The following is a 13,263-nucleotide window of genomic DNA, read 5'->3' as shown; positions in this document are numbered from 1 at the left end:
TTTGTAAACATTAAGTCCTCACTGAAGGAATTATTCCTGACGTGGGGCTTCCGAGCGGCTCGATTAAAGTTCTGTTTGCTTTATCTCCGCGACTTCTCCACTTATTTCCAAGACGTTTCTACAACATGCAAATCAACTTTTTTGAAATGTTATTCTTCTGGATTTTTTTGGTGTTATTCTGTCTCTCACTGTTATAATACACCTACCATTAAAATTATAGACTGATCATTTCTTTGTCAGTGGGCAAACGTACAAAATCAGCAGGGGATCAAATACTTTTTTCCTCACTGTAGATGAACTAAGTGGCAGTAAGTCCATAACCTGTTTTATTGAAGGGGTAATAGGTTTCATCACCTTTAGGGGAAGTATGAGTGAGAGCTCATATAGTTAGTAAAAAACAGTTGTTTAGTTAAAAATAGTTAATGTTTTATTAAATACATACATTCTTTGTTTGTTTATTGCCAGGTGCCCTTTGTCCAGGGCATCTTATAGGATACAAGAGTAGTATTACTTAACAGCTATGATTTGACAAATAAAGAAAACCTGTTGCATTGTCTGAGAGAAAAAATAGATGTAATTGAGTACAGGTTTGTACAGGTGTGTGGGTCAAACGACTGATTCAGTCCCAGCTAAGATTAAAAAGTATGCTAATGCAATCTATTTTGACAATTGTAGAATAAAGGATTGAAACTGACAGAAAAACAAACTAACAGAACACTTTCTTATAATATTGTTTTATTAAAAGTAAATTCCAATAGCATTTTTTATCAATTTTAACGGTGATGCAGTTGGTTATGTAAACCATGACCATAGAACAGTGTAACATTTTTAAGTTTATGCCATATTGTTTACAGCTTGGAAGTTGTCTGGCATTTATAATCATATTTTTTTAATTATACATTCATTATTTGCAATAGTTGAGAATGACATTTCCATAGAATATTGATAAATACTGAAGGAAATTATACTTGATTGCATTTCTTTATTTCCTCAAGTCTTTTTTTATGTTCCCCTTGAATTCTTTCTCTTTCCAGTTTCTCTTTTCTTCTGCTCTCAGCTTTTTGTGCACGTTGCATTTCCTGTAGTCTTTGGTTTGCAGCTTCTTCAGTTTGTTTATTTCTTTCATGTTGAAAACAGCTTTGACAGTAAATGCGGTTGCCCATTCTCATCAAATTCGATTCCTGAAGAGTTGTGCCACACATGCTGCATGAATACACAGTCACAGTCACAGAACTGTATACATACTCTGTTTTACTTGGCTGGTCACCCATGTCTTTTCTTTGAAATAACTATTTCCTTTTATTGATGAAAGACCAGCTATCTGCGTCCTGTGAAGAAGATAAAACATACAAAATAAATTATATATGATTTTGTATTTTTGCGTTTTTTATGTGAATACGCATAAATCATAAATTGCATATTTGTGAGCTACAAATCGCATATTTGTGAGCTTTAAAACACATATTTGTGAGTTGGGTAGAGTGTTAAATTACTGTCACAAATATGTCACAAATGTCACAGGCAGAGATTGTGGAACAATCGATTTAACAGCGCATGCGTTCAGCTATGGATCGCTGGTGTTGGTGGTAAAATGTGAATGCTCATGCAAAATGCTGATGCTAATGCTTTTTTCTTTTTCTTTTTTCCTCTCTTAACATGTCAATGCCAATCTTAATATTGTCAAAAGACTATATGCTTATTGTCAAAAGTATTTTGTCGTCTTTTGACAAATTAATAGCCCATTTGACCAAACATCCGTGTTTAACCAGATTCTAGCTTTCCCTTATTTACACTCACTTACAACTATTAAAACCTTTAAAATAGAAATAGTTATATGTGATCGATCACATGAAGAAGTAAACATTTTAATTAAATTGATAAATCCTCATTACTGATAACTTATACGGTAATGGTATAGACAGTTTCCTGGATCACAATGTAAACACAAGGCACTGAGAGCACATGTTGTGTACTCCAACCCAGAGAGGTGCAGCTGGCTGTGAAATCATTGTGAATGACAGACATATGTTTTAGATTTACCATGCAGAAATAAATCACTACCCTGAAAAAAATGCTGCTAATACAACCACTACCTGACCTATTAACAATGGTGTCAGTACAAGTTTTATATATATATTCTTTTTTTTTTTTAAAGGTATCCCATACAAAATAATTGCCGCACACAATGTTATGGTGGGATTAATTTATTTAGCAGACAATTATTGTAATTGGTTAAGCTTTTGTGGAGGTTATCCAGGAGAAATTCCAAACACTGAATTTGTGAAAAACAGTTTGAGTAAGTTATGGATCCCAGAGTGTTGTAGGTGTATTCATGATTCTATATAAATGTTTTAACTGTCATTAATAAGTTCTGCCACGTTAGTTATAACCAGTTAGCAATATATAGGCAGCGACTGTATATTTTATACTCATATGCTAATACACACATGGCTACACAGGACAGATTTAAGCAGCAGAAATGGGCACTTTTAAATATGGAACTGCAAGTTTAATTCTCCCACAGAGAAATAATCATCGACAATATCTGTGATACTCATTGTCAATGTAATCAGGATCATGAGGGAGAAGTCATACATATTTGTCATTTTTGTAAACATGTTGCTCAACAAAGGAAGGTTACTAGATGGGCAGCAGATATCTGGAAAATAACAATTTTTTAATTTTAATTTAGCAAATATGGTTAACTGGAAATCTTATAGAAACTTTAAGTAAAAATATGAAATAATTAAATACATACATTACAAAAATAACCTACATAAAATTGTTTTTAATTGGATGAATACAAATTATTATATTGACTTAAAGTTTCTACAAAATGTTTGCTACAATTACACATGAACAAGTGAAATTCCCTATAAATATTTCTGCAATGTAAGCCTGCAATGTTCAGTTTGCCCATGCACAGTATTATACTGTTGTTTTAGAATTAGTATACAGAATTGGCATTTTTACGAGATTGGCATAGATTTTTTTAAATGCAAATGAAAACAGCATTAGCATCAGCATTCACATGTCACAACACATGCTTTCCATAGCTACAGTGAGGGAAAAAAGTATTTGATCCCCTGCTGATTTTGTACGTTTGCCCACTGACAAAGAAATTATCAGTCTATAATTTTAATGGTAGGTGTATTTTAACAGTGAGAGACAGAATAACAACAAAAAAATCCAGAAAAACGCATTTCAAAAAAGTTATAAATTGATTTGCATGTTAATGAGGGAAATAAGGATTTGACCCCTTCGACTTAGTACTTGGTGGCAAAACCCTTGTTGGCAATCACAGAGGTCAGACGTTTCTTGTAGTTGGCCACCAGGTTTGCACACATCTCAGGAGGGATTTTGTCCCACTCCTCTTTGCAGATCCTCTCCAAGTCATTAAGGTTTCGAGGCTGACGTTTGGCAACTCGAACCTTCAGCTCCCTCCACAGATTTTCTATGAGATTAAGGTCTGGAGACTGGCTAGGCCACTCCAGGACCTTAATGTGCTTCTTCTTGAGCCACTCCTTTGTTGCCTTGGCTGTGTGTTTTGTGTCATTGTCATGCTGGAATACCCATCCACGACCCATTTTCAATGCCCTGACTGAGGGAAGGAGGTTCTCACCCAAGATTTGATGGTACATGGCCCCGTCCATCGTCCCTTTGATGCGGTGCAGTTGTCCTGTCCCCTTAGTAGAAAAACACCCCCAAAGCATAATGTTTCCACCTGCATGTTTGACGGTGGAGATGATGTTCTTGGGGTCATTCCTCCTCCTCCAAACACGGCGAGTTGAGTTGATGCCAAAGAGCTCGATTTTGGTCTCATCTGACCACAACACTTTCACCCAGTTCTCTGAATCATTCAGATGTTCATTGGCAACTTCAGATGGGCCTGTACATGTGCTTTCTTGAGCAGGGGGACCTTGCGGGTGCTGCAGGATTTCAGTCCTTCACGGTGTAGTGTGTTACCAATTGTTTTCTTGGTGACTATGGTCCCACCTGCCTTGAGATCATTAACAAGATCCTCCCATGTAGTTCTGGGCTGATTCCTCACCATTCTCATGATCATTGAAACTCCATGAGGTGAGATCTTGCATGGTGCCCCAGACCGAGGGAGACTGACAGTTATTTTGTGTTTCTTCCATTTGCGAATAATCGCACCAACTGTTGTCACCTTCTCACCAAGCTGCTTGGCGATGGTCTTTTAGCCCATTCCAGCCTTGTGTAGGTCTACAATCTTGTCCCTGACATCCTTGGACAGCTCTTTCGTCTTGGCCATGGTGGAGAGTTTGGAATCTGATTGATTGATTGCTTCTGTGGACAGGTGTTTTTTATACAGGTAATGAGCTGAGATTAGGAGCACTCCCTTTAAGAGAGTGCTCCTAATCTCAGCTCATTACCTGTATATAAGACACCTGGGAGCCAGAAATCTTACTGATTGATAGGGGATCAAATACTTATTTCCCTCATTAACATGCAAATCAATTTATAACTTTTTTTGAAATGCGTTTATCTGGATTTGTTTGTTGTTATTCTGTCTCTCACTGTTAAAATACACCTACCATTAAAATTATAGACTGATCATTTCTTTGTCAGTGGGCAAACGTACAAAATCAGCAGGGGATCAAATACTTTTTTCCCTCACTGTAAATGCATGCTCTGTTAAATCCTCATCGATTGTTCCACAATCCACAATCTCGGCCTGTGACCTTTGTGATGTATTTTGTCAGTGATTTAATGCTCTATCTAACTCACACATATATGTGAGTTTTAACTCACTAATATGCGAGTGAAACCTCACAAATATGCAATTTGTAACTCACAGATATGTAATTTGTGATTTGTACATGTATTTACAAATACACATTATTTTTATGCATATTAATCTTTTTGACAATGATCTCCCTTCATAGTTTTTTCTTTGTTTGTTTTTAATATGAACACAAGGAATACAATCTTTGTCTTTGAGTTTATCAATAGGTGTCTGTTAGTGAATGCTGGTGTTATAGGAAAACGTCAAATATTGGTGGTTCTGTAAGAACTATAGGCCTTGTTAAAACAAAACTTCACATGCTACTAGAACATTACAATCTGGTAGCTTAATGTTTTGTCAGGTGCTTCTTTCTTCTACTCAACATAACTGCTATCAAGTACAAGTGTGTAGTCTGCCATTAGAACATAAATCTATGTTTTGATTTCATCCAGTCATATAAATATATATTATACATTTATATTATAGTCAAAATAATATTGTCATAAGCGATGTAGCAAAGATGTTAGTAAAATTATATACAAAATGATATACAATGTTTTTTGTCATTCTGCAAACTTTTGTGTGAAATTATTGGAATCAAATTTTCTCCCCCACATTTGATATATGACTGAATATCTATGAATGGAGACACTTGTGTGAGGGGGCGTTCAATTAAAAATATCAGAAAAAATATATCATATACCAAAGTGGATATATAATATAACAGAAAAAAATATATCATATACCAAAGTGGAAATATCATATAGCAGAAAAAATTATGAATACACTAAAGTGAATATATCATATACCAAAGTGGATATTTCATATTGCAAAAAACAAAACAAAAAACATATACCAATGTGGATATATCATATACCAAATATATATATATACCAAAGTCACGTGGTGTTGATGTTGGGTTGCCTAGTTGGTTAGATCCTTCACAGAGTCACAGGCATCCTGTGAAGGATCAACTCTCATCTCTAACATCTGTCCAACCCAACATCTCCACCACGGGACTTTGGTATATATTTTTTGTGCAACATGACATATTTTTTCTGGTATATATTTTTATGCTATATATTTATATGATATATCCACTTTGGTATATGTTTTTTATTCTGCTATATGAAATATCCACTTTGATATATGATTTATATTTTTGTTCCATATAATATATACATTTTGTTCTATGATTTTTTTTTCTGCTATACAATATATCCACTTTGGTATATGAATGTTTTTTTCTACTATATGAAATATCCACTTTGGTATATGAATTATTGTTTCTGCTATATGATAAATCCACTTTGGTGTATGAGTTATCTTTTCTGCTATGTGATATGTTCACTTTGGTATATGATATATCCATTTTGGTATATGATTTCTTTTTTCTGTTATTTTTTAATTGAATAGCCCCTCATACACTAACTAATGCATAGTTATTGTAAACACTGACATATTTTAAAATAAATTACATAAAGCTTCCAATAAGGTTCTTTACTACAACCATTACAATTACTACTGCTACTACTACTAATAATGATAATAATAATACATCAATAAAACAAAAAACTATTATGTTAATATTTGATTGTATGTAGAAAATAGAGTTTTACCTGGTCATCAACTTCAAAGTCCACCCTCAGTACTATAACAAGGTCTGTCTGTAGCTTGTAGAATCAGTAAACAGGATTCCTTCATCTGGAACACAGAACTACCCTTATATCTCTTTGCAGTAGGGAGAGAGTGGCCATAAATGTCAAGCGCAGGGTCCTAGTGCCATACTTCAAGAAAATGCCACATGTATATTCATACATTTGTTTAATTTAGGTTGTTTATAATACTTTCCCAAAAGGCTATAATTCTAAAGCAAATTCTTAGGTGAATGTTCACTAAATTAGCATGTGAAAAATATATGTGCTCATAAAACATACAAACTAAATCTTCTGCAATAACATCTCAAAACATACTTGTGTATTAGAGTCCATAGTCCATGTTTTAAATTCTGTGCTTCATATTTCATTTCACATAAATAACATTTTGTAATAACCTCTATCAAGGAAGGGCAACTCGAACCCTCAAGGGTCAGATTCCTGCAGGTTTTAGATATTTTAACTGATTAAAACCTGGAAATGACAGGGCATTTGCTTATTCCAATGATCAGTTCAATTCAGTCATTAGGATGAAATGAGAATGAAAACCACAGGAATGCAGTGGCCCTTATGAGATGTATCCCCATTTGTTAATTTTCCAAACATCACATGGAAACTTTTCTAGGCCAGGAGGGTGCAAACCTGGTCTTGGCTTTATTTGAAAATACAATAACCCTATATATTGCAGGGATTTATGATGCCTGCTACTAGACGAGGCCACTCTTGCTCCAGTCTTGTCACTCTCCTTGCAGTCTAATCACATCTAATCATTGATTAATTCTCCCTGGTTTATTAAGTCAATTGAGAAACCTGCATCTTGTCCACAAGTTTCATCAACCTATGTACACTTGATATATGCCTTGATTCCACACACACAATGCAAAGTTGTGCTTACTAAGTGCTGTTTCCTAGTTCCTAGCCCCCAGGTTCTAATGCTCTACTTTAAGAAATAGGCAGGTCATTCCACCACTTAGGGGCCAGGGAAGAAAGGGAGTGGCTCTGGAGGAAGTGGAGCAGAGAGGAGGCAACGTTAGTTTTCTGGTGCAGGAAGGCCGGAGACATCACCGAGTGTATGGTGAGATGAGGGTTTGAGCTTGTAGCTTATTGCAGTCTGGTTGAGACAGTCTAGGTGAGGGTCAAAGTCTTGAACTGGATGCAAGCCGAGATCAGGAGCCAGTGGAGGGAGCAGAGCAGTGGAGTAACACCCACCAGACCTGCTGCCTCTGTCCACTTCGATGCACATTTTGGTCCACAACAGAGAATTCTTCTCAATCTCCCCAGCGAACTCAGTGGTTGTCTGAGTCAGTTTTACACTTTGTGTTGGCATTGTAAGTGCTAGTTTAACACTGCAAATTTGGAGCACTACACGATTAACTAATTGGACCAATTAATTCAAAAAGACATCCTGTGTACAACTACTGGAGCACCTATTATAGGAACCAGACACTTTAACTGTAGTGTAAGATTGGGAAGCAAGTGGAAGCTGCATTAGAAAGCACATTTTTTCTGGTGTGGGCCTCCGCAGGCCCTACTGGTGACATTATCATTCAAGTTCAAATGTAGAAAGCGCACAATAATCCTCAGGCTCATCCTAGGTGCTGCAACAGGCCAGCACTGTAGGATTTGACAAAAGATTAGTCACTTTGCCAATTGGTGCTGTTCAACACCAGCCCCATCAGCAACAGCACCTGATTCAGCAACACCCCCATCCTGTCACAAGTCAATCCCATTCATGCCCTTCCTGAACCTCAGTCTGGAGCACAACTGACATACTTTCTGGACCCAGTTTGCCTCCATGACTGCTCTGCTGTGCCACCTCTGCAAAAAGGATATTGGATATTGGATATTGGCTCTGGAAGTTTGTGGGTTCAAATCCTGGGTGGGGCAGTGCTGTTGTAGATTGCTCCTATAAAATGCCTAGCTGTATAAATGGGTACAAATGTAAGTTGCTCTGGATGAGAGTGTCAGCTAAATGACAAAAATATTAATACAAAATTCCTAGAGGGAAAGGTTACTTCCCACCCCCACCCTGGCTCATATGAAGGAGGCTTTCAGTCATATCCAGGGCACACCAGTGGTTCAGTGGCAGCCAACATCCTTGTCAAAATCCAGTAGAGTCTGGCTTGGCAGTCCTGCTCCAGATGTTTATTGACCGGTGCTCCCTTTTATATAACTTTTTTTCTCACTTCTAATGTACCCCAGTATAGGAATCATGATCTATTTTGTACCATGCTCCATTATAAATCACTTAAATTATGACACTATTCAATTTATAATTTTCTGTGTAGAATGTGTTAAAATGTAAATTGCAATGAGGAAGTTATGCAATAAAGGGCATTATTCAAAACCTAACCTTATTCATTTAAAAAGCAGATGTGTCACTGTTAAACAGCTCACATTTGTGTCTCTAAGCACATACACTGGTTACATGGCTTCCTTATCAGTCATTTCAAGAACCAACTTCTCTATCGCACCAAAAATGAAAGAGGAATGATCACAAAATCATTATTAAGGGTATCAACTGATAAAAAATACAAAGCACTTCACATTTATTAATGTGGTGACTACAGTTTGGTTTCTTGTTTGAAGCCAACAGGATTTAATTGTTTTATATTGTTATTGTAATATATGAAGTGTTATGAGGCAACCTTGTGAAGACAGCTATACCAAATAAGGATTGATTAGTTGAATCAATTTATTCTGAAATGTTAATTTATATAATAAACATATTCTGGGTGCTATGTGTAATTAAAAAAAAATTAACTCCTCTCCCAAGAATTCATCCCAACAGTGACCTTTTTTATTTTATGTTTTTATTTTATGTTTATAAGTGCTCTGTGGCAACTTTGTGAAAGTGCTATAACAAATACAAATTGATTGATTTATTAAACATTTTATCTTCTGTTGTATAAAATGTGCACAGACCAATAATAAGATCGCCAATTAAGAAAACACACACTTGACCAAAGAATGATGACATTTGAAGTTGACCAATCAGACACTTTACTACACCCTGGACACACCCACAGCAACACTAACTTCTTAATTTATGTGGAAAAATATTGATGTGCTGTACTTAAACACCCCCATCCTGTCACAAGTCAATCCCATTCATGCCCTTCCTGAACCTCAGTCTGGAGCACAACTGACATACTTTCTGGACCCAGTTTGCCTCCATGACTGCTCTGCTGTGCCACCTCTGCAAAAAGGATATTGGATATTGGATATTGGCTCTGGAAGGTTGAGGGTTCAAATCCTGGGTGGGGCAGTGCTGTTGTAGATTGCTCCTGTAAAATGCCTAGCTGTATAAATGGGTACAAATGTAAGTTGCTCTGGATGAGAGTGTCAGCTAAATGACAAAAATAATAATACAAAATTCCTAGAGGGAAAGGTTACTTCCCACCCCCACCCTGGCTCATATGAAGGAGGCTTTCAGTCATATCCAGGGCACACCAGTGGTTCAGTGGCAGCCAACTTCCTTGTCAAAATCCAGTAGAGTCTGGCTTGGCAGTCCTGCTCCAGATGTTTATTGACCGGTGCTCCCTTTTATATAACTTTTTTTCTCACTTCTAATGTACCCCAGTATAGGAATCATGATCTATTTTGTACCATGCTCCATTATAAATCACTTAAATTATGACACTATTCAATTTATAATTTTCTGTGTAGAATGTGTTAAAATGTAAATTGCAATGAGGAAGTTATGCAATAAAGGGCATTATTCAAAACCTAACCTTATTCATTTAAAAAGCAGATGTGTCACTGTTAAACAGCTCACATTTGTGTCTCTAAGCACATACACTGGTTACATGGCTTCCTTATCAGTCATTTCAAGAACCAACTTCTCTATTGCACCAAAAATGAAAGAGGAATGATCACAAAATCATTATTAAGGGTATCAACTGATAAATTGTAGTTTCTTGTAGTTGGCCACCAGGTTTGCACACATCTCAGGAGGGATTTTGTCCCACTCCTCTTTGCAGATCCTCTCCAAGTCATTAAGGTTGCGAGGCTGACATTTGGCAACTGGAACCTTCAGCTCCCTCCACAGATTTTCTATGGGACTAAGGTCTGGAGACTGGCTAGGCCACTCCAGGACCTTAATGTGCTTCTTCTTGAGCCACTCCTTTGTTGCCTTGGCTGTGTGTTTTGGGTCATTGTCATGCTGGAATACCCATCCACGACCCATTTTCAATGCCCTGACTGAGGGAAGGAGGTTCTCACCCAAGATTTGACGGTACATGGCCGCGTCCATCGTCCCTTTGATGCGGTGCAGTTGTCCTGTCCCCTTAGCAGAAAAACACCCCCAAAGCATAATGTTTCCACCTCCATGTTTGACGGTGGGGATGGTGTTCTTGGGGTCATTCCTCCTCCTCCAAACATGGCGAGTTGAGTTGATGCCAAAGAGCTCGATTTTGGTCTCATCTGACTACAACACTTTCATCTAGTTCTCCTCTGAATCATTCAGATGTTGGCAAACTTCAGACAGGCCTGTACATGTGCTTTCTTGAACAGGGGGGCCTTGCAGGCACTGCAGGATTTCAGTCCTTCATGGCGTAGTGTGTTACCAATTGTTTTCTTGGTGACTATGGTCCCAGATGCCTTGAGATCATTAACAAGATCCTACCGTGTAGTTCTTGGCTGATTCTGGACTGAATCTCATGATCATTGAAACTCCACTAAGGTGAGATCTTGCATGGAGCCCCAGACCGAAGTGGGACTGACAGTTATTTTGTGTTTCTTCCATTTGCAAATAATTGCACCCACTGTTGTCACCTTTTCACCAAGCTGTAGCCCATTCCAGCCTTGTGTAGGTCTACAATCTTGTCCCTGACATCCTTGGACAGCTCTTTGGTCTGGGCCATGGTGGAGAGTTTGGAATCTGATTGATTGCTTCTGTGGACAGGTGTCTTTCATACAGGTAACGAGCTGAGATTAGGAGCACTCCCTTTAAGAGAGTGCTCCTAATCTCAGCTCATTACCTGTATAAAAGACACCTGGGAGCCAGAAATCTTTCTGATTGATAGGGGATCAAATACTTATTTCACTCATTAACATGCAAATCAATGTATAACTTTTATGAAATGCGTTTTTCTGGATTTTTTTGTTGTTATTCTGTCTCTCACTATTAAAATACACCTACCATTAAAATTATAGACTGATCATTTATTTGTCAGTTATTTTATTTGGGAAAATATATAAAATCAGCAGGGGATCAAATACTTTTTTCTCTCACTGTACATGAGCCAATAAATTGGCTCCCCTTGTCGCCACGTCCACATGTCCAACCTTCTTCATGTGTGCCTGGTTGAAGTCCAAAGCAACAATAAATACTCCTTCAGAATAGATGGTTTGCAGATTAGAAATAAAACTGTAGAGGATATTTTGGCCACTTTTGTGTCTGTGTCCAGGGGTATGTAAATAGCAGTGATGACTGTAACAGAAAACTCTCGTGGAAGATAAAAGGTACGGCATTTAACCATCAAAAATTAAATGTCCGGGGAACAGTGTGAATGAATCTTGTTTGCATTCCCACACCATCTATTATTAATGACAATACACAGCCCACCACCTCTGGTTTTGCCACTGAGTGCCACACTCCTGTCTGCGCAGAAAGTAATTAGCCACTCCATGGCAATGGCATCCTCCGTGACCGAATCATTCAACCAGGTTTCTGTCAAAATAAAAGCACAACAGTCTCTCACCTTCTGCTTTGTTGTTGAATGCATATATATTTATTCATATTCTAACACATGGGGTTTCAACTTCATAGAGGTCAGGGGCAGTGGCTCAAAAATAAAATCTATTCTACTGTACTGATACTACAGTAATTGCAGGGAACCTGTTGAAATCAGCATTAATATACTTGATCTGAATACATTCTAAATGTAGCTATATAACAATTTTTTTTACCCACATCCGTTTAATAAAAAAAACAATAATATTCTACTTACCCTCAAAATAAGAGTACAATTGTATTAAGAAGATGCTTAAACGCATCAACCTGTGAATTATCATTCCTCTTTCATTATTGGTGTGATAGAGAAGAAAGAAATGCTAACTTGATATGTGCTTAGAGACACACATATGCATACGCTACATGATCAGGAAATAAGTGTCAAGTCTGATACACTTCACAAGATGCTTAAACATAATTTTGTGATTCGTCCTTCCTCTTTATTTTTCGGTGCAATAGGGAAGTTGGGTCATGTAACTACTAGGAAGCAATGCAAACATGGAACTTGCTTAGAGATACAAAAGAACAGTGACACATCTGTTAAAATGAATGAATTTTGTTATTTTGAACTTCCCTATTGCAACTTACATTTGTAACACATTTTACACAAGATAAATAAATATGTTTAATATTGTCCAAATTTAAGTGATTTAAAACAGAGCATGGTACAAAACAGAGCATGATTCCTATACTGGGGTACATTAGAAGTGAGCAGAAATGTAGACATAATTTCATCAGTCCTACCAGCAGTGGGGTCAGAACAGAATATCATTAAGAACAGTAGTGGAAGTTACAATGAAGGTGTTGAAGAAAGACGGAAGAGAGATGATGTTGTTTTTTCTGTTGTTGTATTCAATTCGCCACTTCGGGCAACCAAAATATAAATATAAAATAAAAATCTTATTGCTGACGCTGAGGCAACGTCTGTCTTAGACGTCTTTTAGTGGTTGTATTTGAGTCACAACGTCTGGCAACCAAAATATAACCAACCTACAACATCTAATTGACATCGTGGCAACGTCTGTTTTAGACATTATTAACATTAACATTTTATTGGTTATATTTTTTGTGCATACTTTAGATGAAATGACCAATACACAATTTTGGATGTGTCAGTGTGT

This window comes from Amia ocellicauda, chromosome 12, assembly GCF_036373705.1.
Source record: "Amia ocellicauda isolate fAmiCal2 chromosome 12, fAmiCal2.hap1, whole genome shotgun sequence".
In the NCBI taxonomy this organism is placed as follows: domain Eukaryota; kingdom Metazoa; phylum Chordata; class Actinopteri; order Amiiformes; family Amiidae; genus Amia; species Amia ocellicauda.
The sequence above is the reverse complement of the archived record's forward strand: the minus strand, read 5'-3'. Positions refer to the sequence as shown.